The sequence below is a fragment of the Cydia splendana genome, chromosome 10, assembly GCF_910591565.1.
Source record: "Cydia splendana chromosome 10, ilCydSple1.2, whole genome shotgun sequence".
Lineage (NCBI taxonomy): Eukaryota > Metazoa > Arthropoda > Insecta > Lepidoptera > Tortricidae > Cydia > Cydia splendana.
In genome coordinates, this window is record NC_085969.1 from 18,103,040 (window position 1) to 18,130,527 (window position 27,488).

Here is a 27,488-nt window from a genome sequence, read left to right on the forward strand (position 1 = left end):
ATCATTTCCCCATGCCTGCTCATGTTATTGATCACAAGTAGTAATAATTTTACTGGAAGAAATTACTGTCTATTTTAAGTCGTAATATACTCAATTAAACCAAGAAGTTGAGTGTTTTGCAATGTTAACTATCGAACTTTCTGTTTAAAGGAAATAATATTTCTCCCGCCTGGCAAGGAAACGTAGGGATGGACGTATGTCCACGCGTTGGGCGGACAGAATAACGTCAAAGACAAAAGCCACATTGCAGGCTAGCATACACTGGGCCCAAAATAGAGCGGCTTGAAGGTCACTGGTAAAGAGCGTCCGCAGTCACACACAGTGAGAATACGACAAGGAAGACGAAGATTATTTCTCAGAAAATAAACTAGACATTCAAGGAATAAAAGCATCGGGTAGGTAGCAATAAAAAAATCAACATTTTTAACCCGCTCGTAACAGACAAGCGTAGAATCATTTGTTCCCCAAACCACACCCGACTTCAACTTTTTCACATGATCGATCTGTCACATGAGACCCTAGTCTTAATAAAAATAAAGTAGTATAAAAAGGTTATCCTCCCCTGCCATTGTGCGGGAGGCACAGATTAGTCGTTGTAGCTAAAGGATAGCATCTTAACGACGTTCGTAGGTACGCAACCGTGGGTCCATTCTTCATATCGAGATTTTTTGATAAGAATACAGGAGTCATCTATAAAAGTAGCTTACGCTTCTTATGGGAGCATTGTCATAGAGCTTATAGGGCGATCACTTATGAATTCGCCGATATCGGGAGAGGTTTATTACCACTATAACTCTAGCTTTAATGTATGTGACATACGAGTATCGTATGTCTTACGTCATATTTAGTTTTAAAATCGTATGTCTGAGTTTAAATTAATATGGAGAGGATATTATAGGTTTTAATAGGGTATTAATTATTTATTTACATGTATAAAGTATATATTATATTTAGCCACCTTTTAGAGCAATGAGTACTTACTCGTATATAGTTAGAATGGAATAGAACATAATTTATTTATTTGACAGCATACGTATGTAATAGTACAAGATGAGAACAGGAAAGGTTTTACATGTATCAGAATTCATTCGAAGACACGTCATGCAAATAACAATACTAATATAATATTTAATACTTACCTATTCTTATTCTGTATTTTTAAGAATATCACTGGACCAAATAATAAAATAATTTCCTAAAATATATTTTTTTCACAGCGGTTATGATTATGAACTTATGAAATGTTAACGGATATAAACTAAAAAAATGTAGATCTTGATCAAACAAATTTTAAAATCAACAAATTAAGCTCAATCAATGCGTTCTCATACCAAATAATTTTAAAATTTCAATTTGAAAATATTTAACCAGTAACATAATCCTGTTTTTATAAAATTATTGATAAGATTATTGAATTGCTTTATTTACCTTTTTCAAGTACAAACTCTTTACACATCATCATCATCAAAAAAAGTTTAACGGATGTCTTAATTCACCATAAAATTTTCTTTTATGTGACGGTTTTTTTAATGTTTACTTTAGACGCTATGCTTAATTAGTTAGTAGATTGAGAAATTATTTTACCGTAAGTGACTACTTTATGCCAGTGCTTTTATAAGCTTTATTACCTTAAGGATAGAGTTTAAGTTTTCTTGACTTTTTTATAGTGTTTCGAAATCATGCACCGTAGTCTCCGACAAAATGTTAAGCGGTGCGGACCAATGCTTTCGCTGTATCTTTAATAAGTTTTGTAGCATTTTTAATAGCCGTTCTATAAAGTATGTTTTTAATTAATTACTGATAGCCGTCACTGATATTATCGAAATGTGAAAATTTAATTTACATTACTACTTTCCCGCACAAGTGCGGATGCGAATTTCCTACTTTCGGCACTTGTATCGTAAATAACTATTTTACAATTGCAGTTTTACTTTTATTAGGACATAAAACGAAGTTATTACGGTTGGTAAGAAAATAAGGCCAGTGTTCGTAAGACAAATAAAACTCGCTGATTTAAAAAAAGTTGAGTTCGTGATAGATCTAACCGCAGTTTAGGTGACCCGTTATAACCAAAACTACTATCAAAAATAAACTTTACGACTAAGAAGAGTAGTTGAAATTTTTACTGTATATCTGTCTCGACTTGTTCAGTTTCTGTATTTCTGCTGTTTCGAGACTTATTTTACTAGATCACATTAAAACTTATGAAATAAAAACCAGTGTGCACTTATCAACTTTAACCACACATAATGCCTTTCAACAAATGGAGAAAAAACAAATTGTAGAAGCAAATTGAGCGTAGGAAGTGCGGCGCGGCGTATACCACAGATGAGCTTGAGCCTACTTAGTGGACGCTACCGGTTCTGTAGTACACTCTGGTTTATTATTGATTCAGTGGACGAGATATTGTTATGTTTAATAAAATCCAGCTGCAAGTGATAAGCATAATAATATTTATAATTAGTTTCAACTGGGGAGAATTTAATAAAATTTATTTTAAAAAATTCATAAATGGTGAAAAAATATTAAAAGGCTCCCAAGTGAACACAATGAATAGATACTTAGCTGACTAACGTACGGTCCTCAAATACCTTTTACAAAATCCTTTGTCACATATTTATTTTATGATTAAGGAGATTTATTTTGTAAATATTTTCTAAAGAAGCTTAGGCTTTAGATTTTGTGGCCGACTCGAAAACATTGTCTGCTCACATTATTTTAGATTACAAATATTATTAAAACCGGTGTATTTACTTTCCATGCTTATTTGATTTGGTATTTAATTTTGAATGCCCCGATATTTTGAAAGAAGCGATATTGGTAACTGCGTTTATTTCATTTTTGAAGTCGTATATTGGATAATTGTATATTATCCGCAGACTGGGACATTCCTAAATATTTTATTCATCTTCCACCGACTTTACAGTCAGCACCAATAGTAACGGATGAGATTAAGCGTCAAAACAATAATAGTGGGTGAGTCAATCTATAGAGATATATCTTTATTTTTAAGAAGATGAGAGCATCTTTCTTCTTCTTCTTTATATTTAAGAGCTGTGCTCTTGTCGGTGGAGCAATCTCCAACTCGTCTGGTCCTCTGCCAACTCCTTAACCTTCTGATATGACACGACCTGAACCTTTTCTTTTATTTGGTTGAATTAATATATTATCGGTCTTCCTTTTCTTCTTTTTCCCTCTATTTTTCCTTCTATGATGTTCTTTAGGAACATGTCGTATCGTAGCCGATGTCCAATTAGTATTAAGCCTCTTCTATTTTCTATTAAGGTAGACGAACTAAATTCACCGACATAGCCCACCGGATTAGCAAGCTGAAGTGGCAATGGGCAGGCCACATTGCACGCAGAGAAGATGGCCGATGGGGTCGAAAAGTGCTCGAGTGGAGACCACGGACTAGCAAGCGCAGCGTAGGACGTCCACCCACAAGATGGACAGACGATCTTGTTAAGGTCGCCGGAAGACGCTGAATGCGGGTCGCTTCCAACCGGTACGTATGGAGGTTCAGCAGTGGACGTCTTATGGCTGAGATGATGATGATGATGATGATTTTCTATTGTCTTTATTATAGAGAAGAAGAAGAAGAAGAGCATACCATACTTTTAGCGCATTGTTTTATCCGCTACTGCTGACTGTACTCTCCCGCTCCCACATGCCGTCTCAGGTTCCCTCGAGATGACCACCGAGATATTGACTTTTTATTTATTGACGTTTTCTAATGTACGCACCCGACCATTCATCAACGATACCCGATAACACGCCACATTGTTTGCCTCGCAAGTAATGGATTATTGATAGGTAAAACAGCTAATCTTTACCACGGATTTCAAGAGTCAATTGACCTAAACTTAACCAGTGATATAAGCCCCAATCTCTTATACAAAATGTAAAGAGGCAGAGACAGATCTGTATTGGTTGACGTAATGCCTCATATAATGAATGATCGTGGTCTGATATTAAGTGGACGTATCATTTCGTCTTAATGTAGGTTGTGATAGAGCCTCAACCGAGTTAACTGTATATTAGAAAAAGTACCTACCGCTAACCCTTGAATATAAAACTTTTATTTTTGTAAAGAAAAAAAGTTTTTTTTAAAGTGCAAAAGGACACAACTGACCATTAAATATTCAAAATAATTTTTGTTGAAAGAATTTTCAATAAAATTTACTTTTTTTATACGCGATTATAAATTTTTAAGGGAGTGACATTTCTGAATTAATATCTCATAATAAAAATCTTTACAAATGTAACTACATAAATATGTACCTACTAAAAACATAGTAGCGGTGTACAAAATATACATAATCCAATTCATTGTAAACATCTCAGACGAACACACTCATGACAAACTACTTAATTATATGTACTTATAATGTAACCATTTTAGCTACGGAACCATGAAAAGTTCTTACCGCCTCTACATAATATTTAGATTTCTATCTATTATTACTGAGACTTATTGCCGAAACTCGTGGCTATGTTTCACGAAAAAGCTCTCTAAAGTCGAGTACCTACCTAAAATCGTCAGCGATCCAATCAACCTGAAAATTTACCCCAAAAGCATGCATTAAAAGGTTAAAAAGTAAATTCACGTTAACTTTACTTCATAATCAAATCGGACAGGGACTGTTCCTAATATACGGACGTATATGAACGCATTAGTCAATGTACGGCGCCGTTTCTCCGACTAGCCTACTGATATTAAAAGCCATTTTTTATTCTTACTCACGATTTATGTAAGGTCAGAGTTGAGAATTTGTCTTTTGACTATAAAATCTGTACTTAACGTTCCGGCGATATAGGGAAAATGTAATTTATAATTTGGAATTAGGAAATCGGTTAGCAGTAGTTTGTTTTCTAAAAGGTGGTGTTTGGATCGTTGTTGGATAAACAGAAGAAGTATGATACCATACGTCTTGTGTTAACTTTTAAATAATAATTAATAATCCGCTAAGAGAAACTGGCATTGAACCTATACGTGTTAACATTTTGTATTTACCTTTTTGTGACATGACATTCATATTTTAAATTGCTGTTTTCTGCAGTTGATGATTTTTCTAAATCCTTAAGCCCAATGCAGATTACACAATTTGTAATAGTTTTGAACTTGTTTCGATACGACCTCGAAGAACGCTCCCGCTGATGCACCTATATGCGAAATTAAGTGAAAGTCGTGCGTGAGATGCGCGCCAATCACGAAGACGATCGTCATGCTCGTGTCAAAACTAGTTTATGATACCATCTTCTTCTTCTTCTTCGTTACACTCTTGACAGAGTATTATAAACGAGTCGCCATTCCTCCCGTAGAGCTGCTTTCTGTGAGCATTCGCTTACTGTGGCCGGTGTGGCTTTGATTTGGTCGGTCCATCTCATTGGCAATCTTCCTCTAGTCCTGGCACCTCCCACTCTTCCTTGCACAACTAGACGTTCTATGGATGTTTCGTCTCGCTGTGTTATAAGACCATAATAAATTGTTAAATAGGGATCCCCGATTACTCGTCACTTATACACTACACTTGCCGCAAAGGTGTAAAACGGCAAATTTGATTTCAATTTTCAGCATTAAAATAATAACCCAGTATTATGTCCTAAGTGACATAACACAAGAAAAGCTAGCCAACTCTCGAGTTTTTGCAGCTTCGTCTTCGTTTTAATTAAAAATTGAATGGAGCTCTAATAGTCATATTGTTATAACTTGAATGGCTCTTAATGAATTCCCATTCTGCCAGGGTCGTAGGCTGAAACCGCTGGAAATCTCGCAATTACTGGAAACTCCGTTCACAGACAAGGAACAGATTCAACAATCCGCTCGTAAGGTTTGGTCACGAAAAAAGTATTGGACCCGAAATAAAGGGACGTAATTACTGGGAATGAGTAAAAGGTATCGGTGAATGGTAAACTTACATACTTATAGGTACATAAATATTATGAAATCTTATTCGAATCAGCGCGTGCTCATGTTTACATAGTTATACGCTGATCACAATTCCGAGTAAAGACACTGAGGTGGGACTTAGGTAACTCGATAGTTTTGTACATCTATATGTTGCAAAACGTTAGAATATTATATTAGAAAATATTAAAAAAAGTAAGTAGGCACATACTAAACATCTATTATCTAATTGTTCTACATATAGAGACATATCTTTTTTAAGCTGTTAAAGAATGGTAGATCCTTTTGGCGCGTGAGCTTTCGCTACTTTGATGCTGACTGTACTGGCATAAAAATAAAACAGGAAGACGTTGATAACCGACGAGAAAAAATTGAAGTAATTTGAACTTTATGAAACTTGATTTTTAGTTCAAATTTCTTCAATAAAATATCTCGAGTTATCAACTTCTTCCCGCCGTGTACGGAATTAGTTAAATAAGGAATAACAGTTATTCACGCGTAAAATTTTGTTCCATCAGTATTTAGCTACGGCTCATCCAGACCGGTGACCGCGACCCGTTCGGAGCGTTGCACCAATTTTACGTTTATTGTTTTATTAATTGCTCGAATCTTAGGCTACTGAAGACTTATTTTTTTAATTAATTTAATATCAGCTGAGTAACACAAAACTACGCCTACTTCTTCTTATTACGCCGCATCAAAAATGTGGCTCAGGAAGACGCCTAGTTACAAAAGTATTTAATTTAGCCTATAAAATAAAGTCAATTGCAACTTAATTTGAACGATTAAATTCTTAACTTTGTTACTTGCCACGTTTGTATTTAAGATATATAAGTTCCCTGTAACAAAAATTTTAAATTATGTGCTGGTAGGTACCCCAGAATCTTCGTAAAATTATTTATATTTTAACCTATAAAAAGCATTTTTGATGGCTAACAGACTATTTTGAGACTAGCAGTTAACGATTATGTCGGCGTAGAAAAATCTACTCGTCAATAAACTACACCAGCGTTAAAATGGAAGTTATGTCAAAAGCTTACCTTAAAATACATTATTCCTCTCTTTGTTGCTACACTTCACTTACATACACATGCCAAAATACGGGACGTACTTTATCCATACATACCGATAGATGACGAAAATACGGTAAGTAGGTATACTCATAAAATACAACATGGAGGCAATAGGTATATTTTGTATTTTCTTCCCATTTCTGCAACAAAGTCAACCATGGACAATTAAAGAGAAAAAACCCTGCATCAGCAAGCTTCGCGGTTCCTTGAACGAACCCTTTGATGTTCCCTTTATTAGGTTCGCGTACTATTTGTGTCTCATTTTACTGGAATTTATGTGCTGCGGCTTGTTACGTAAATAAAGCGAAATGTCAAAGCAGGAGCCAGAAATAATTAATATCGAACACTTTGCATAGAATGGCAGGAAGAAAACGGAATTTCTTGTAATAACTATGTGGGCAGACTCGCCTTTGGGAACGAGTTTTTGGTACTATCACGGATTAATGCTGTAGCAATTTATTGGTTATGTTTTTGCTTGCATGACGAAATCTCATACCTTTAAACGAGCAATTATTGTATATTTATTTATTTATATATATTTCTAGAAACTGTACGGCTCTAACGATTTCGATGATATTTGCTATATGGGGGTTTTAGGGGGCGAAAAATTTATCTAGCTAGGTCTTATCTCTGGGAAAACGCGCATATTTGAGTTTTTATATGTTTTCCGAGCAATGGTCGGTCTCCCAGATATTGAATTCTAAACCGTAAAATTACTGAAATGAATTCAGTTATTCTCTATAATTATTTTTTTCTAAGACTGTTGAAATATTTAGGCAAGTGCGGAATTTGAAGCTGGTAAAATAAAAAAAAACCTACCGTCATGGTTATCTTGATGTTACTCATATTTAAATAAACAAGTTTTCGAAATGAATCTAATTGTAAGTACCTATATAAAATGAGCATTTTAAAAATTGGCCTAGTTTGACAACGTGGTATTCCTACTACTGGTTTAACGCAGCAGCAAAGCCAAACTAGAAAGAAATCTTGTTCTATACTTAGATGAGCAGTCTATAGTGTTCATAGTATGTATGTTTTTATTTTTTTAGGCGTGAGTAATATCGTTAAGGCGACTACTAATGCCAATTTTGAATAATGATGTGCCAATGATCTACCGTAGTACAGCATGATAAAGATTATACGAAAACGTCTACTTGTAAAGTTGTAAATAAATCGCCTACACAGACCATTCCAGACTTTATGATTACTCTTATAAATTTCCAATTTCATCCCATAAGGTAACATTTCAATTCCGGGCTCCAGATGTTGCTAAGCTAACTTATGCCGACTAAAATGAACCCTAAATCTTCGCTGGGCGGATGGTTTCGCGCCAAGAATTGGAATTTGCCTAGCGCGGGCTTCAAGTGCGTTTTCACTTGTAATAATTCTCCATTTGTAATAATATGGAGTTGGGTACCTATGGTTTAAGCTAGCCAAGTGAGTCAGGAGTATGGTTTTTAATCAAAAGATTGTGGGCCCGAATTCTAACCGAAAAATTTGAGTAGGTACTTAAAATCGTGTACCTATATACATGTATAACGGTAAGTGACGTTTCAAATCGGGCTCCAGATGTTGCTAAGCTAATTTATGCCGACTAAAATGAACCCTAAATCTTCGCTGGGCGGATAGTTTCGCGCCAAGAATTGGAATTTGCCTAGCGCGGGCTTCAAGTGCGATTTCACTTGTAATAATTCTCCATTTGTGATAATATGGAGTTGGGTACCTACGCTTTAAGCTAGCCAAGTGAGTCAGGAGTATGGTTTTTAATCAAAAGATTTTGGACCCGAATTCTAACCGAAAAAATTGAGTAGGTACTTAAAATCGTGTACCTATATACATGTATAACGGTAAGTGACGTTTCAAAATTGTTATTTTATTTTAAGTTTCGATTGGCGATTTCTTATAAATGATGACCACTTGGCTAAGCCCCCTAATTGTATCTCATTACTCGCATAGTTTACCCACTTATACGTCTCATGTAAAAATGTATTTAGTATACGTTATAATCATGGTTAATTTGTAAAATAGTGTATAGTTATAGACGGTCTGTATAAATTATTGTAACAACTCATTTCCCAGAATATAGTGAAGAAAATACCAAACCAACTGTTGCAATTTCAGAGAGATATTATTATCGTACACAAAAAGTAGCAAAATGGAAAAACGGCCTTTTCAAAGCCGATTAAAAAGGCCCAAATGTATCAAAGCCTTCCAGTGGATATCACTACAGTTTAACATTAATCACTCGGGACTCACAAAGGCAGACTCTGCATTTCATGCACTCTTTTCCGTGTATTTCTGAACCAACTTACTGTACCAAAATTTTCCTAGCGATACTAAAGCCAAATTTACACAAGGTGAGTACAATCGTGCATATTAAATTAAATCTAATTTCACGAGTCATATTAAAACGAAACTATGATTCACATTCCAAATGAACTAGATTCTAAATTGAACTAAAGCTAATTTACTAAAAATGGTGAAGCGGCACACAATTTTTCAAATAATTTGATTTCAGCGAATCATTAAATTTTGCGAAACGTTGGTATCGAAACACGTTTCGCAAATGTTTATTTGGTATGCTCTCTCTAGGCTCAACATATTACGCTCCTTGAGAAACATAACGTCATTATCCAAAAAATGGGGTTTTTGAGTTAATAACGCCATCTAGCTCGTATGATCGTAACGCACGCAATACGAAGACACCTATCGCCCTAGCTCTATTAGAACCACCAGAGGGCGCTAATGTCGTTATGGCGAATAGAGGGAATAGGTGCCTGTCTCATAGGAACAATGTCATTAAAGGGAAGTAAATTGTATTTTTTTGCTTAGTGACGGTTTTCTATGAGATTCAATGGTAAGTACGTCAATTTACATAAGAAATAGTGTATCTATACGTACTATGTCACTTTAAACTTATAATATGGCCACAAAATCAAAACTCAATTTAAAGCAATATCGTACTTTTCCCTTTAAGGACACTTGTACTTTTTAATTTAATAGAATAGAATAACGTTTTGAAATAAGTAAAGTGACATTACACCTATAATGACGGTTTTGCTTAAAACTTAAAGCCATAATGCTGACTAAAAATAAAAACGTACTGTTCTTTTACGTTAAGTGACATTGTGATTTTAAGAAGCTGACAGAAGTTTTAGCAGGTCGATCGTCATTATCTGTGTAGTGTCAATATGCTAGCTTAGTTTACCATAGCGACAGTTGGCATGCTTAAGTGAAAAATGTCGTTTTAAGCTTAAAGCCAAAGCCACTACAACTGGTACAGAACGCTTATAACGGTTTGGTTAATGAATGTCACTCGTTGTTTAATGTCACTGTGTTGTATTTTTTCTATAAGGTTCATAATAGAGTTTTATTATGGGTACCTACTAGACGACTATTTATAATTAGATAGATATAGCCACATTACGAGCCCTATTGATCTAACTGTGGAACTAGGTTGGTATGTGTAAGATTCCCATATTTATTAATTATAATATAATATTATTTATGTGTTGTGTGATACTTTTTCATTCATCAAAATTAGCAAGTTATTTTTGTGATGTCTGTTATGTTCCAATTTTATTTCTGACAAGGTGACACTAAACACACATTAATTATTATTATCACTAGGTAGGTACTTACCTATTAATTACCCATAAAACTATTGTTCTCTTACAGTAAAAAATGTCTCAATGTGTCTTGAATGACAAAAAAGTTTAAAGCTATTTTAATAAAGTTAATATTACTGTTTTAGTTGAAACTGTTAATAAAGTTAATACTTATGATGATGAAGAATTCGTACCTCCTTCAGAAGAGCTAGTTCTAATAACGTAATGTGTCGCTTGTGAGTTTTTTGTTGTTTTTCCGGGTTGGTTTAATTTTGCTACTGGCTGTTTCTAAAGTATTTATAATGTTGTTATTTTGAATTTGAACTTCTGAATGTGTATTTGTGGTATCTCTTCTTGTAAGGTGTCAATATTACTTCGTAATTCTAAGTTAAACTGATCGTGGTTACAAATAAGAGTGTGTTTCTGTTTAGGTGTTTTGCCTATTTATGAATTAATTGCTTACGGTGGATATAAGTCTTAAACTTTATTTTTGCTCTCACGGGTCTGTGATCGGAACTAAATTTAAACCTATTGATGTACCTAATACCTACATAAATAAATATCTAATTAAACTTTTGTCAGATGAAAATATTATTATATAAGTAGTCAATTTCGTGTGTAATATTCCGCCAGGCGAAGTCCAGGTCCAGCGACTTTGAAGTTTTTTTGAGAAAGAAGGAATTACTTATCTACGTTCATGTTTCGACCAAAGGCAAATGGAATAGACCTAGAACTACGGTCGTTTCTGCTGCCAAGGCCATATGTGGTCCAACTATGTATGTGTGCTTGATCTGACTTCACCAAGGACAATGGTCCATGTTTCCTGCTTTTCATCAGTAGATTTATTTAGAGGGTCATAATCTCGTAATACTCTTCAATTTTATCATCGCAATGTGTAGATGTTGATGCGTAGGCTTTGATTGCGGTTAAGGTATGTATATAGCTTTGGGATTTGGGATATGCTTAACGTCAAAACAGCCACCTTGTCGGAGTAATTTGATAATCCGACAATGTTGTCCTGCCACTTCTTTTTGACGACAAAGCGTGTGGGTATCTTCCGCCGGGTAGGTTCAAAGTAGCGCCAATAACAGAAAAGCTAACGGAAAAACGTCTGAGGTGGTACGGTCTTGTATAGAGGCGTCCTGTAGACTACATGGTTAAGGTAGCGCTCGATATTTCAACGACGAAGCGAGGACGTCGAAGACCACCTGCCACCTGGCTGACGACGGTTCAGCGAAACCTGAAAGACCTCAATATAGACGCCGACGTTGCACTCAATCGTGCAGAATGGAGGAAAAGAACAGGGAAGGCCGACCCCAAGTAAATGAGAACAAGGCCTAGCAGGATGATGATGACGTGGGTATCTTCCGCCCGGGGATTCTTAGCACCACTTTTACAGGGTACTTAGCGCCGTAACGAGGAGTCGTACATGTCAAATGAGATTGGGCCATAAGCCCACCATGCTGGTTCAGTGCAGGTTGGTGGATCGCCAGAGGCTTGTTTGGTATTCCACAGGGTGACCACGTGCAGGAGAGGCTGGTCTGGGGTCCGTTACATGACATTCGGGCCCCTTACATCGCATCCCCCAATTATTATCCTCCCCTTTGTTTATTTACTTTGGTAATTTTTGATCGTAAAAATATAGGCAAACAAAACAAGCTAAGAATACTCTAGTTTTAAAGAAAAACTAGTCTTATTTGCTAATTTTTTAAGACTGAAAGTCGCTTACTTTAGTAAATATTAATTAACATCCATGTAAAATGATTCTATTTGCGCTTTTTCTTTGAAATAAACGTTAAGTTATATCAAATAACTGGATATAGTGTCACTGTTCCATAAATTGAATCAATATTGCGAAGTTGTCATGTGACATTAAGCAAAACTAAACGGAATAGTGACATTACAATTTTCTTTTAATTGAATTATCTTAGAAATTAAACAAAAAAAACACAGTTTACTCAAATGACTCACAAGATTAGTTTAAAATCTAACAAAATATAGCAAAAAACTCTTTCTTTCATCTCTAGTACGGCAGTTTTAGACGTTTGAAGATTTCGAAAATTTTAAAGCTCTGTACCCAAAAAATACGTTTTTCGCTTAATGACACTGTGTTTCTCAAGGAGCGAATTATATCAAATAATGATGCGAAATACATAATATGAAATTGGTAAATTCTGTACATTGTTTTGCCAAAACAACGTTTTGTGATGTATAATTTGATTGGAGAATAAAATTCGGCAAAATGGCAGTTACACCCAGAAATTAAACATAATGATGTAATAATGAGGTAAGGTGCAGGGGAGGGAATTTAGACTTATAATTAACTAGACTTAACTAGAGGCACACACAACACATCTTTTTCGCTATCTGGACATATAAGGCACACTAGTTAATAATTTAAAACATGGAAGATATTTCGATTTGTTTAAATTACCCCGCAATCTAAAGTGCCCCCCTGCACCTTATATAATACATAAAAATTAAACAAAACTACTTTCGCAGTGTAAGTCGGGTTTAATATGGAGCCAGCTCGCTTTAAGTATTCACTGGATAGGATGTTAATTAAGCCTCTGAAAGCATTAGTAAAAAGCTGACTGCTTTTCAAAGAGGTGGAAAGCATTTTCCTAGAAAAATCACATGAGAAACGCAAAATCTAGTAACATACGCCATTTTGTAAAGCGCAGGCTTGGGTTTGGAATTGACGAAGCGCATTTAGGTATGTGAGACCGAGTTGCAGTAGAAATGATGTTGCTTTTTTATGTGGATGAATGGGTAATTGTTCGTTTGAAAGGATTCGAGAGTATGTGTCTATATAGGGCTATTATATTATTTTGGTAGCTGGTTTGACTTCTAGAATTTTAATAATTTCCTACATTTGCGTGTATTTTTTTTTTACTTGAAATGAATATAAGTTTACACTAAAGACACCTTTCAGTTAACCCAATGAACCTCAGTTTATAGTCCCTAAAACAAATAATGAATATGGCAATAGAGTTTGGAATTCATACTTACCTACTATTCTAAACAACTTTCCTAATAGAGTATTACTAGAAATAATTAATAAGCCTAATAAGATTAAGTATATAATAAAAAAAGAACTGAATACCATAGTACAAGAATAATTAATAGTTAAGTAAGCACATAAATATAATACATATACACATACACATATATAAATACATAATGTTAATGATAATAAATATTAGAATTTAAGACTAGGGATTAAGTCCCCCACACTACCTAGTAAATAAAATCTTAAATATCAAAGATTGTAACTAGGTTTAAGAAATTGTAATGCTATTAATATTTTTTTTTTGAAATAAACAGATTTAATTCTTAAAAAAAAAAAAAAAAAAAAAAAAAAAAAAGAGTTGAAGTTGCAGAAGACAGTTGAAGTGACTGCTTACCATCAGGCGGGCCATATGCTTGTTTGCCACCGACGTGGTATTAAAAAAATGTCGTTGACAAAGAGCGGATACTTTCAAGTACTTAACCGCAAAACTTCACAATAGATAGGTAAATTAGACCAAAATACTCAATATTTAATCAATCTATTTACTTTGATGCCTTATTTTGAAATACACACATAGACCGACATTTAATTTGTTGGTTTGTTCCGAATTACTTTGTCTATTTCAGTGCTAGATAGATTAATTAGACCTACATGGCTGTAAGACCTGTAATATTACATCAAATACCAATACGCATTACGAGTAAGCCTATTACATGCTTAATCCCTTATACCAATTAGTGTCACAATTCCAGCTAAACTCCTTTGTAACTAATCTTAATCTATAATTCAGTGTCGAAATCCAAATTGCTGGCGTAACGTAAAGCCAATGAAAATCACCTTTAACCCTAAACTGATTCCGTACCAAAGGTCGTTAAGGGAGTCAATGTAGCGGGCATCAGTACAACCTCAAGTGACTTAACTTAGTAAGGTTCAGTTAAGGTATACGTCCTTCTTTATTAGCATGGCTTCCGGCTTCCGAGCGATTTATCTACCTTAGCAGCGCGCCATCTATTGAGCGTCGTTAAAAATGACAGCTTCATGTTTTTCGAAGCGTCAGCTTTAAATCACGCTCAAAAGGACGTATGTCACATGTTTCTTTACAGCTTAGTTCATAAACATGTACACATTTTTCACCTTAGCCCATTGTATTAGGGTATAAAAGGGTATACATATTATTAACCTTAACTGTATGAGAAGTCTTTTCAAGCAGGCTGGGGAGCACATCGGCCTCTTTTACATATTTTTCAATTTCGGAACGAAATCGACTGGCACGGCTGCTTATAAATAAAGACGCTCTGTTGACGAAGAACGACGTAAATGCATACTTTCATATGTATATTTTTTGTTTTTGCTTATTACGAAATATGGCGTAAATGATTTTAAAATTCATGCATTGCGACTCGTGTGACCTATTTGCTCATTGGATCGAGGTCTTGTTAGAAATTATGCTTACAAAATAAACTGCTAGCTAACTGGAGTTGATTTTACGAGCTTTAATATTAACTGTCATGAAATTTGCGTAGGAATAAATAGATTTTTATTCCTGGTATCTTTGTCAAGTCCGAACTCTCAGATTAGGCAATATAAAAAAAACCGGACAAGTGCGAGTCGCCCACCGAGGGTTCCGTACTTTTTAGTATTTGTTGTTATAGCGGCAACAGACATACATCATATGTGAAAATTTCAACTGTCCAGCTATCACGGTTCGTGAGATACAGCCTGGTGACAGACGGACGGACGGACGGACAGCGGAGTCTTAGTAATAGGGTCCCGTTTTACCCTTTGGGTACGGAACCCTAAAAATTACCATCACTGAAATATAAAATTTAAACCAGTAAATTTAGAGTTCATTATGTAATCTTACACTGTACGCTATTCGTGCACATGAAGACGTACATTGAATAGACGACATTCAACTTTAGTATCCTGCAACACATTTCAGAAATTCCTAAGAACCTCACGTCACAGGATCGACAGTGCATTGTACGTTAACGTCAGTCAATTTTGACCCCTGAAACAATAGGTATAGAGTCTAAAGGGTCTTGTTAACATGGTCTTTGTGCAGCAATACTGAAGGCGTCGCTATGTTATACGCGCCCGTTACATAGATTAATGTCTGTGCCATCGAATGTGAAGAAAGATCTTTGTGGGAACCGCTTTTGGAAATGGAGTGAAATGCGCGATACACGGACGTAAAGGATAATGAACGACAAATGATGATGGAATTATGTAAGTACATAGTTAGAACCACTTAGGTACATATACTGTATAATACCAGCCAATAAGAAAATAATCTAATTGGAAATTATAATATGACATTGAGAAAGCGTATCTACCAGAATCTACCTATTGCAAATTATATACTTAAGTTCGATATCGTAAGTCGAATCTTATCGTTCTCAATTTGTCTTTTAAAATTGGCGAAATGGGATCAATTTAACCACTTGGAAGTACTTATTACACTTCCTTAGAATTAACATTGTTTAATTGACACACTTTGCTGTTCCGTTTTTTGCTTTCTTTTACTTCATTTTGCTTGCTATTTTTATTTTACTTTATTTTTTATTTTTACTAGGTATAATAACATTTTGTCATGAAAAGCTAGACTTCTACTCGTAAAGTTGGTGAAATCGGTTCCAATTAAAATTTCAACTAAGAAATACACACAGTCATAATTCGTTAATATGTGTGCATTTTGCTTGCTAATATCAATATTTATTACAAGCTTTTATTTCGTTTCACCTGTTCCGTTGTCTGTAATCAAATCTTGCAAGTTAAATTTGATCCACTTCCCGGTTTCCGATTGAGCTGAAATTTTGCATGCATGTATAAATCGGATGACAATGCAATATTACTATGACATAGAGCTGATCTGATGATGGAGACTGGAGGTGGCCATAGGAACTCGGTGATAAAATAACACAACGTAATTGTGTTTAGGGTTGTTAGAATTGTCTCGTTGAGTATTAGTTGACTGTGGAAAGAAAAGTACAGTCAGCGATAAAAGCTTGTACCAAAAATGAAATTTTTGCCAAAAACTTATTTAAAAAAAATCAAACACTCGCTGAGAAAGAGTTAAAAGCTCGTTAATCTCCTCGCCCGTGTGTCTCGCGTTATGCTCTCGTCCTTATTGTCTCTGACACTCCCTCACTATTTGATTTATAGATTTGTACTCCGACCGTCACCGAGCCTTATTAATGATTTTATTTAAACGCTAATGAACAAGTCGCGTTCAGGACAAGTGAAACTAATTTATCTGAAATGAAGAGTTATTTCAAGTTCGTAATTAACTAGAGTTAAATTCGTCGTCGGTTCAAAATGTGATTTTTCATCAAGACTTTTTTGTATCATATTTTATTAACTGTCATGGGGTGTAAGAGAACGCATGAAGAACATCTTACATCCTTAACTCCTCAGTTTGAGCTGGACTATAAACTGTAAGCCACAAAAATAGCAATAAAATTGTTCTCTTAATTTTATTCGCGGTTAAGATGTTAAACTTACAGAATACATTTTGAAAAATGTTTAAGCCCGTTTTACATTAACCGCATATTTGGGGAACCCGAGTTTATGTGATAATGATGAAGTTCAGGTTTCCAAATAAATAATAAATAATATCAAGGCTAAAAAACAGAAAAATCCCTGCAACAGCACGAACTTCCGAAGCTTTGAGCTAACTTACAGAATACATTTTGAAAAATGTTTAAGCCCGTTTTACATTAACCGCATATTTGGGGAACCCGAGTTTATGTGATAATGATGAAGTTCAGGTTTCCAAATAAAGAATAAATAATATCAAGGCTAAAAAACAGAAAAATCCCTGCAACAGCACGAACTTCCGAAGCTTTGAGCTAACTTTACGTTTAAAAACCTACTTCATTGAAAAAACTGCTGCGCTGTTTGAAAAACTTCACGGGTTTTTATTTTACTTCGTAAAGTTCGCGCCAAGTCGCTAGTTAATACTAGAGATAACTCGTGAGTTTACAAAAGTGAAACTAAGATTTCAATTATATAAATAACACAGTGAAGTTTGTTATCACAATTAACAATTGTTCCGCAAACTCTTTAAATGAGGAATTATCTAGGCTGATACTTCTGATCATTTACCGATGCTTAACTCAAACGAACCAGTCTTAGTTGATCTTTTAATACAAATATGAATTTACGTTTCTATTATAAATGATTCTAGTCTCATCTGATGTGTAAAGTTGATACCGGGCGGGCCCAAAAGAGCTTTTCTATTGAGTAATATGTACATGGTAAACACCCTCACTTTGAAGAAACCTAGATCGTATTTACGAATATAATATGTTATTGTATCTGATGAGACACGACGAAATAAAAACTAAATTGTGTTGCTCTGAAAGAGAATATTTTATTAATACAAAGTACCTACAAACAATGATATTCAAATAATAACACAAACGAAATAATAATAACTAAAACTCTTACCTGAAAGAGAAACAACATTTAAAGCTAATATTCCATATTATCTAAGTATTTTAATCTACATATATTTTCAATATCACTTATTTATTGAATAAAGCCTATGACATTTGATATTATGAAAACATACTCGTAAATATCATAGCCATAGATAATTAATCAATAAAGGCTTTATTTAGACGAATAAGTAAATGGCATATCCTGTTCCTAAAACAGGATAATGGGGTTGTTAGTTTTTCCTGATAACGATTTTAAGATCATAATATATATCCCACAAAATTATTACGTATCTTAAAATCGTACTTCTCACGAAACAAATAATTCGGCAAGCAATACCAATAAATAGCTCAGCATCTTGAACGGAGTAATTGTGACGATGTTATCTAGCCTCATCTCGTCACGATATTAACAAGGTATTTATTGGCACTCTGAACTAAAAGATAAAAAGTTGATGACTTGGCGGATTTTTTCGTCGTATCCGTTTCTTGATTCGCTTTTACTTTGACAGTAAGTAAGAGAATACTTATTTTAATTATGTACAAGTTGATTGGCGTAAATGCACTCGATTTCTAGCAAACGTAGGGGAGACCGAGGTGAGTTGTGTCAGAGGAGAGTTGTGACATTGTCGATTTTTTGGAATCTAATAACTGTTAGTGAGCTCGCAACAGTGTGCGTTTGTTAGCTCGCAACTTGAACTAACAAACGCGCGCTATTACGACCTAGTTTTTAGTTAATAGATTCCAAAAAATCGACAATGTCACAACTCTCCTCTGTCACAACTCACCTCGGTCTCCCCTACCTGTTTCGGTTCGGATAATTAATTATATTAAAAATCTCTGTGACTTTCGTGTAACGTCTTGGTTATAGGTACTACTTAGTAGTATACTTTTTTATTTGCGAAATATCACATAGGAGGTACAAACGTCCGTTTGTCTGATAAAGAATGAATTTAATTTAACAGAAGTATAAATTAATATTATGAGAAGATTACTCTCGTGAGGCCCCACATAAAATGTTTCTAAGTTTTCTTTTTAACCATGTTGTATAGTTATTGGGATGGATTTCGTTTGTTTTAGAAACCAATGAAACTAAAGAAATGCGACTTTATTTCGTTTATGAAAGGTTCTAATTAGATTAAAACAAAGTGTATATTGTAATGCATATTAGGCCTCACGAGGAATAATATGAACAGCTTACCTTTGGCTGATTATCTGCATGTTATTGTAAATATGTCAGCGATTTTACATTGGCTATGCAAAATCTATTTGGGTAATGATATCCATATTGTATTGGGTAAGATTATACACGATGGCTAAAAATAGCTGCATTCCCGTTGCCAGGGAGGTTTAGGGATTATACTGAGCAACTTTTACTATAAACCAACCCCGAAATCGGGAAAAAAATGAAACCCTCCCATAGAAAATGGACCAGCCAAAATGTATGAAACAGCCAAATTATTTTTTCGCGATTTCGGGGTTGGTCCCATAGTTAAACTTGCTCAGTATAATCCCAAAACCTCCCTGGCAACGGGAATGCAGTTATTTTTAGCCACCGTGTATACCTATTTGAAAAATTATTCCAGGGTGGCAGACACTATTGCCGCGTTGTGTCATCCGCTATTAGAGATGCTGACTGTGCCTACATTGATATGAACCTGATCGTCGCTTTATCCAACTTCGGCAGTAAAAGCACAGTGTAAAAAGTAACAGTGGATCGACGCCTTTGATGTTTGCGTAAAAGCCGACGCCGCACATACAAGAACACAGTAAGATTGTCACAGACTTTTACGCAACTGCCCAAAAATTACAAACATTTCAAATAAGACACGCTAGACCTGTAAGTAGTACAGTCAGCAGCAGAAATTGCTAAGCGGGCCAGGTGTTCAAAAAGATCTTGACGCGACTTTATTGTTACGTGAATAAGAGCGCGTCAAGGTAATTTTGAACACCTCGCCCGCTTTTCAACTTCTGCTGTTGATTGTACCGAGCTTCTAACAAAGGCGATGTATGCAGCTCGGGTGCGCGCGTCTCACCTTTCGCCCTCGCACCCCGCACGATTGCCCTCTCTAGACGGCTTCGTCGAATGACTGTATTGTTTTATATAGACTGTAGTAAAAGGCCGAAAACTCCAGAAACATGATATAGAAAGCGAAGCGCAATCTAACGCACAATCGGACCTACAATGAAGCAAAAGTTTTAATAAACGAAACGGAAAGTCAATGAAGGCTCTGTTATTGGCACGTGCTGTTTGGAACGAAGTGATCACGTTTGGGACGTGGCCAATGGGGCAGCGAGTAGCGGATTCGCACGCTTAGCCTTGACGCAGTCAACCGGAAAAACATTCAATTTGCAAGGTTGATGTTTCTAGTAGTAGTAGTAGTAATCACTTTATTGTACACAACACAGGTTTACATAATATTTACAGAAATAAAGGTACAAAGGCGAACTTATCCCTGTAAGGGATCTCTTCCAGCTAACCTTCGAGTAGATGAGTTCTAGTTTGATAAAATCGGATTTTGTGAAGACCCTATAAGGTTATTACGTGTGCTTGACATTAAATTATTTATAAATCTTCCAATAATCTTGAAATAAACTTAATTAAATTAAAAATTGAATGTACATGTACAATTTATTTTATAAAGGCATATTTTGCCTGCATGCTAATTTTGGTGCTGCATGTTAGTGAGGTCAGCTCTTCACTACTCCACTTTGCTCTTCCTTTGACAATGTAGATTTTTAATAATTGACACTAATTTCCCCTAATACGTATCGCTGGCCTAATATTACAGGGTTCTATGTTTCACTTTTATAGAACTGTTGAACATTGTCATAGTGACATTAAGTCGAATTTCAACTACTTATCTTGAAAATGTAACATAGAACCCTGTAATATTAGGCCAGCGATGTATACATACATATGCTTAAACTATGTAGGTAGCAATGTTAAAAAACCCAACATGAAAAAACAAATGAAAGTATGTATTCAAGATAGGCAATGTATTATCTCGCTGTAAGTTTTGCCAAAGCCTTAAGCCACAGCAATGGGTGAAAGTAGATTGTTTTTATTTTGCACTATCGGAAACGTGACGATTTGGAGTGTTGATAATTGATTTGAAACGTGTTATAGATATTGTACAATTTAACATTTTTTTATAACAAATAGTAAATTGTTTGGCAGTATTTCTCTTCAAAAAACTCCTTTGAAATATAATATATGTTGATAATATTTTAAATATGAAATCAACAGCTGCATCAAGGAATATAGTGTAAGGTATGTAGTATAGTAAGGAGTATAGTAGTCTAATGTCTTATGTATTTCAAAAAATAAAGTTAAGTGATTTTTTTGGGGTCAAAACTAGGTGGGGGTGGGGAGTATAGGTATACTTAGCTGATATTAGGTACATAAAATTCGAATAATAGACTTCTTTGCCTTTAATTTTCCAGAAAAGAAGTTACAGCTTTTGTTTTTCTGTGTTTGTATGGCCCAATATTTATTTTCACGGCTAGTCATGGCCAGAAATAAGTCATAAGTAGGTACCTGTTTCTTATAGTAATGTTTTTTGTTTAGTAAAAAATGCCAAACAACCATACGTCCCGCTTGATGGAAAACGATTACCCTAGTCTATGGACGCGTGCAACAGTACGGGTTGCGACGCTTTAAAAACCTGTACACTCCTGTACCTAAATACTAATAACCAAAATAGCAAATGGGTCAAACAGATCACTGTGTTATGTCTTTCCTGTAGACATACACAAGAGTTAAGGGCTATAAAGGTTAATTTTCTTATTTAACCCTTATCCACGTGAAAAGGTCCTCCTTTTATTTAAAGAACTATGATAAAATCATTAGTTACATGCCCACAAGCTGTTAACTATTGCCCACAGGAGAGAAAACTAGTGTGTTCGCGCGAACAGTACATTTTTCTCTCCTGTGGGCAATAGTTAACAGCTTGTGGGCATGTAAGCAATGATTTTATCATAGTTCTCTAAATAAAAGGAGGACCTTTTCACGTGGATAAGGGTTAAATAAGAAAATTAACCTTTATAGCCCTTAACTCTTGTGTATGTCTACAGGAAAGACATAACACAGTGATCTGTTTGACCCAAATATTTAATTCCATGTATGTACTAACATATCACGTCTGTTAAACTCCTAAGTATCACGTTCCGAACGATAAACGTACCTACACAAACCTAGTGCGATAACCCTTCCCGAATAATTTATGTACACAGCACTTTTGTTTTTTTATTGCATACGTACGATTTATGTCCCCAGCACATTCGTAAGGTCCTATTGGTACCAAGGTTCTTACGCCTCTATGATTTATACTGTGAACTCGAAAGAGGTTCCGCCATCCAGTTTAATATCTTTGATTTACGGTAGAAACTACGCGCATAAGTGCCAGTTCGCCCGATGATATGTGGCGAGTGTGTTACGATTCACTTTTTTTTGTTGTTGAGAATAATGACATAGTGTGGCGGTTTTAATAACTGGCCACTCTGGCCAGTACACCCGCCTTGGGCGAAGCTTTTATGATTTATTTTGTGCATTTTTAAGCGAGAGATCTTTGAGATTGCGCGATGATAATCCTAAATGTTGGTCTTCGTTGTTATTAGCACTTTGTTGCTTGAAATGACCCAGTTAGATGTAGATTTTGGATGTTGATAATTTAAGATGAATTAAATGTAATATGGGCTCCGTATTCGATTGTTATCCCGTTTTTGGGTACAAGGTTGGTTATGTCGCTACTTAAACCGATCGGTAATGATAATAGACAGGGAGATAGTGACACATTTTACTGGGTCATTTGTACCAGTATGGCGGTTCGTCAGGGGTCTAAGCATGTAATGAAGGAAAGAAAATGCTATGACCATAGCGCTGGTACCGGCGGCCCAATCGCGTGGGCGTTAGTCGAACGTGTCGGATAAAATACGAGTGTCGAACGATTTGTACCACAAAAATCCTCGTATTATTCGATAGTCCATAAAAAAGAAGTAGGCGGTAGCGTAATGCCATACTTCTCCGGTGTGACTTACAGCCCGCCATACTGAGGCGAACACGTTAATTAAAAAAAAACAATTCAACCATTTGTACCAAGCTAATTTTTGCACAGGTGATCGTCGAGCAGCCATTCATGGACATCACCATGCCATACTTTTCGGATGGTTCCAAATGCCCGCCATACCGCCGCAAGGAAGTTAATTTTTTTTTTTTGCTAAACGATTTGTACCAGTATTGCATTTAAATTTTTGGAGAGTATTTGATAAAATGTGACCGTTATTATAATTGCCATACTTATAGTAGGGGGATAAAGTGCTGCCATACTTGAAAAACTTATTTAATCGACACGTTTCAAAAATACGACTATGTATACGTAAAATAATTTTTTACAGCATGGCATCATCATATTCTGTTTGTTTGGATACAATTGTACCTAAAAAAATATATTTCAGATTATAACTACGGGGCGGACGACTGTGAGACTTAAGCCAAGACTTAAAACAAAAAACAATTTTTTGACGATTTGTACCAGTATGGCATTTGGATTTTTGGAAATTATATGATGCAATGTGACCATTATTATATTTGCCATACTTCTAATAGGGGAAAAAGGGGCACCATACTTGAAATAAAAAAAAAATATTGTACACATTTGCCACCTCCTACAGGTATGGCATTATGAGATTTCCATTTATGATCACACAGAAAGTGTTGAAAAAAAAATTCAAGATGGTACAAATCGTTTAGCAATAAAAAAAAAATTAACTCCATTGCGGCGGTATGGCGGGCATTTGGAACCATCCGAAAAGTATGGCATGGTGATGTCCATGAATGGCTGCTCGACGATGATCACCTGTGCAAAAATTAGCTTGGTACAAATGGTTGAATTGTTTTTTTTTAATTAACGTGTTCGCCTCAGTATGGCGGGCTGTAAGTCACACCGGAGAAGTATGGCATTACGCTACCGCCTACTTCTTTTTTATGGACTATCGAATAATACGAGGATTTTTGTGGTACAAATCGTTCGACACTCGTATTTTATCCGACACGTTCGACTAACGTCCACGCGATTGGGCCGCCGGTACCAGCGCTATGGTCATAGCATTTTCTTTCCTTCATTACATGCTTAGACCCCTGACGAACCGCCATACTTGTACAAATGACCCAGTAAAATGTGTCACTATCTCCCGGTCTATAAGGTTTACTGTATTTGCAGAACCGGACAAAAATAATACTTCAGTGTGTCAAGTGCAATCACTTTGAGGTAATATTTTCTTCTTTCTGTAAGATTTTGTATATTAACATAATTTCTCATATTTTACAACAACAAACCAATCCATAATCGTTAAAAATGTTGTATTTAAATTTTAATTGTAACTGTCTTTTAAAGCCGCGGTGAAACGTTTCCGGCAATACAGTTTACAATAAACTGTTTGCCCTTAATAACACTGGGCTAGAAAGTTGAATTACCTACCTAGAAACCTACATCCACAAAAGATCCTATACGATTTTGAAATAGCTACGTAGATACGACATTTTACTTCTAAATTACAGATCACTAACCCTATCCGCGTTGAAACAAGCCATTATAATTATACCGATTTGTTAAGGAAACGTGTAGTAATGGAATTACCACTGTCGTCTAGATGTTGGACTTTCTATATGCCATGTTAATTCATGCAATTATCTTACGACAATCGACTTACATGGGTTTGAGTGTTTCACTGGTTGACTTTAGGAAATCGTAGCTTTCTGGTTTGATATTGTTAGTGCATGAAGCTTTGTTATGTTGACTAAGAAATGTCATTTGTCTAAAGGATTACCTTCTTCTGACTCCGCATAATGTAGCACTAGCCTCTGATCGCGTCTTTGTCTGTAAATAATTCCTTAAACTGTCGAGCCTCCCCCTTAGCAGAGAGTAACGGTAAGTTAGGAGGAGGCCTTTAGTACTCTCTCGTACTAATTGCAAACACCAAAGTACCTCTTAAGGGGATGAATTCTGGGGTAAAAGTATCCTATGTTCTATTCTTGCGTGGCGTTTGCCAAATTTCTACGAAGTCCATTTCGCCGTTTTAGCGTGATCGAGGAACAAACATCCTCACATCAACTTCCCTATGATTTTTTTTATGTAAGCGTTGCAGTAGTGTACTCGTGTAGGCATTACCAAAGTATTAAGTGTTTGTGATTTAGTAGATATTAACTATTTTCAAAATTAACCTGCTTTCGAATGCACCATACACTTAAACTAACAGTTGTGTTCCCATGCTTAATTAGTATAGGAGCGCCGATGTATGGTAACCGCAGTCGTCTTATGCGGTCCATCTATGAGCTAAGCAATCAATGGTTTAAAGGTAACCCTTTAAGTGTTGTGCGTAAAGGTTGCCCGATAGCCCTTGGAAACATGTTCAAAGAGACTTACAAATGTAAGATACGTTCACAAAGGTGAAGACGGACATGATTTGCAAAATCAAGCGAGAGCTAGAACATTTTGAATGATTACAAAATGACATACCATTTGTAAATTGTAACTTCACGACATATTTTTTTTAACGCCGAGAACAGTGGCTCATTGACAGTGGTTCATAAAATCAGACCGCCAAATGTCCCATAGAGTCCTAATTTCAGATTCAGATGATGATCAGTGGCAATTATTTGAACTAAGTAGGCCCCAATGTGAAGGCCAGTCTTAAGGATGGCCCACGCTAGACCGGCCTAGGGCCGGGCCGGAGCCTCCGGTGCTTCATTTTCTATGGATAGCTCCAGGTGATCATCTATCAGCCGTCACATGGTATAATAATATACTCCGCCTGGTACTATTCCCGTCTTTTCTAGGTCACCTAACTGACACAAGCCTACGTCATCATGCGACAGCGCTATATGATAATATGCGATAGCGCTATATATATAGCGGCCATGTTATTGTGACGTAGGCCTGTGTCACTCTGGGAATAGAAGACCATGTTTTATTAGACCATGAGCCGTCATCGAAAATGACATGTCGGACGCCTCGGCCTGTGCCCGGCCCGGTTTGTTCTTATCCCTTTATGGGCGTATGTTCAAGGGACAGACGTGACATAAGATCTTGTGATCTTTCGTAACAAGATACCTAAGTATAATTATAAATCCAATTAAATCAAGTCACTTGTTTACTTATAAAAGAAAGCAAACAAGATCCGATACAGAGAATACACAGTTCATAATTGCTTTGAGAAAGTCTCCAAGTTATTAAGACAAATAATTGTTTTCTGTTACAATGAGAGCCATCGATTTGAGGGTTCGCTGTGCATGCCTGTTTGAAATCTCCTTCAAACTCAAACAAGAAAAACATTGTTATTACCAAATACAAACTTATGATGCAGCTCGCCAAATAAAAACTACGCGATTATCAGCTATAAACTCTAGGAATAAGGTTGAAAGTACTTTTACCCAGTTGTGGTATCCAAATCTTTAAACCAAAGAGCTCTTTGCTACATGACAGTTAGATTCTACAGCTTCACTATATTTTTCCTGCGATGTAAACAGAGAAATGTGAAGTTGTTTTAGAGAATGATTTACACTTTTCAAACTCCTACAGCTCGTATTGAAATCTTTATAAAACGCAGATGTCAACGTTTACTCTGATAACAATCATTGTTATCACAGCACTGCAGATTTAATTTGTAAGAATTTCGGGATGTTGACACAAATCAACTATGTGCAAAATCTTTCCGGAGATTAAATTTGGTTTAAAAGCGGAGATCAACAAAAGCGGAATTGTTTATTCAGAAGTGGCAAGGTACCTTCGAAAATGGCAAGACTAAAATAAACAAAAGACAAGCGTAACCTATACTAAACCTAAAGTTAAAAGGAATTCGGTTGACATTCGGTTATATGGTTTGTGAGAATTGGTACGTTTAATTTTGTATCGCAACGTAATCCTTTTTGTCATTTCGTGACGGCTGTCACTGTCAAAGTTGCCAATAATTGTTTACGTTCCCTCGAATGAAGACCGTAAATGGTGCCATTGTCTGAGCGTCTTTGTACTGAGTAAACATCGTAAATTATTGTCAATCTTAGTTTTGTCTAGGCCGAATGCCACACAAATAGATTCTTTGTATTTTAAGATGGTGAGACATTACGATTAAATTATATGTAATGTGAGGTTATATTCTTAGTTTAGGCCGGCTCTATCCTACAAAAAATAATGTCTGGAATCTTCGAAATAGGCTCCACGTTTCAGATTATGTTGTATATAGAAACGAAAAATTAAGAAAATGTGCTGTTAGAATAATGTCTGTGTGGTATACATATTGATGTTTCACAAATACCTATGTACTTAGCCAAATTACAAATAAATATTTTTTTCACACATACGTACTTAGTCGAAAGGCACCCCTCTCTCTCTCTTACCTACAAGTATCCAATGTAAACCAAACTACAAGTATGTAGTTCATCAAAAT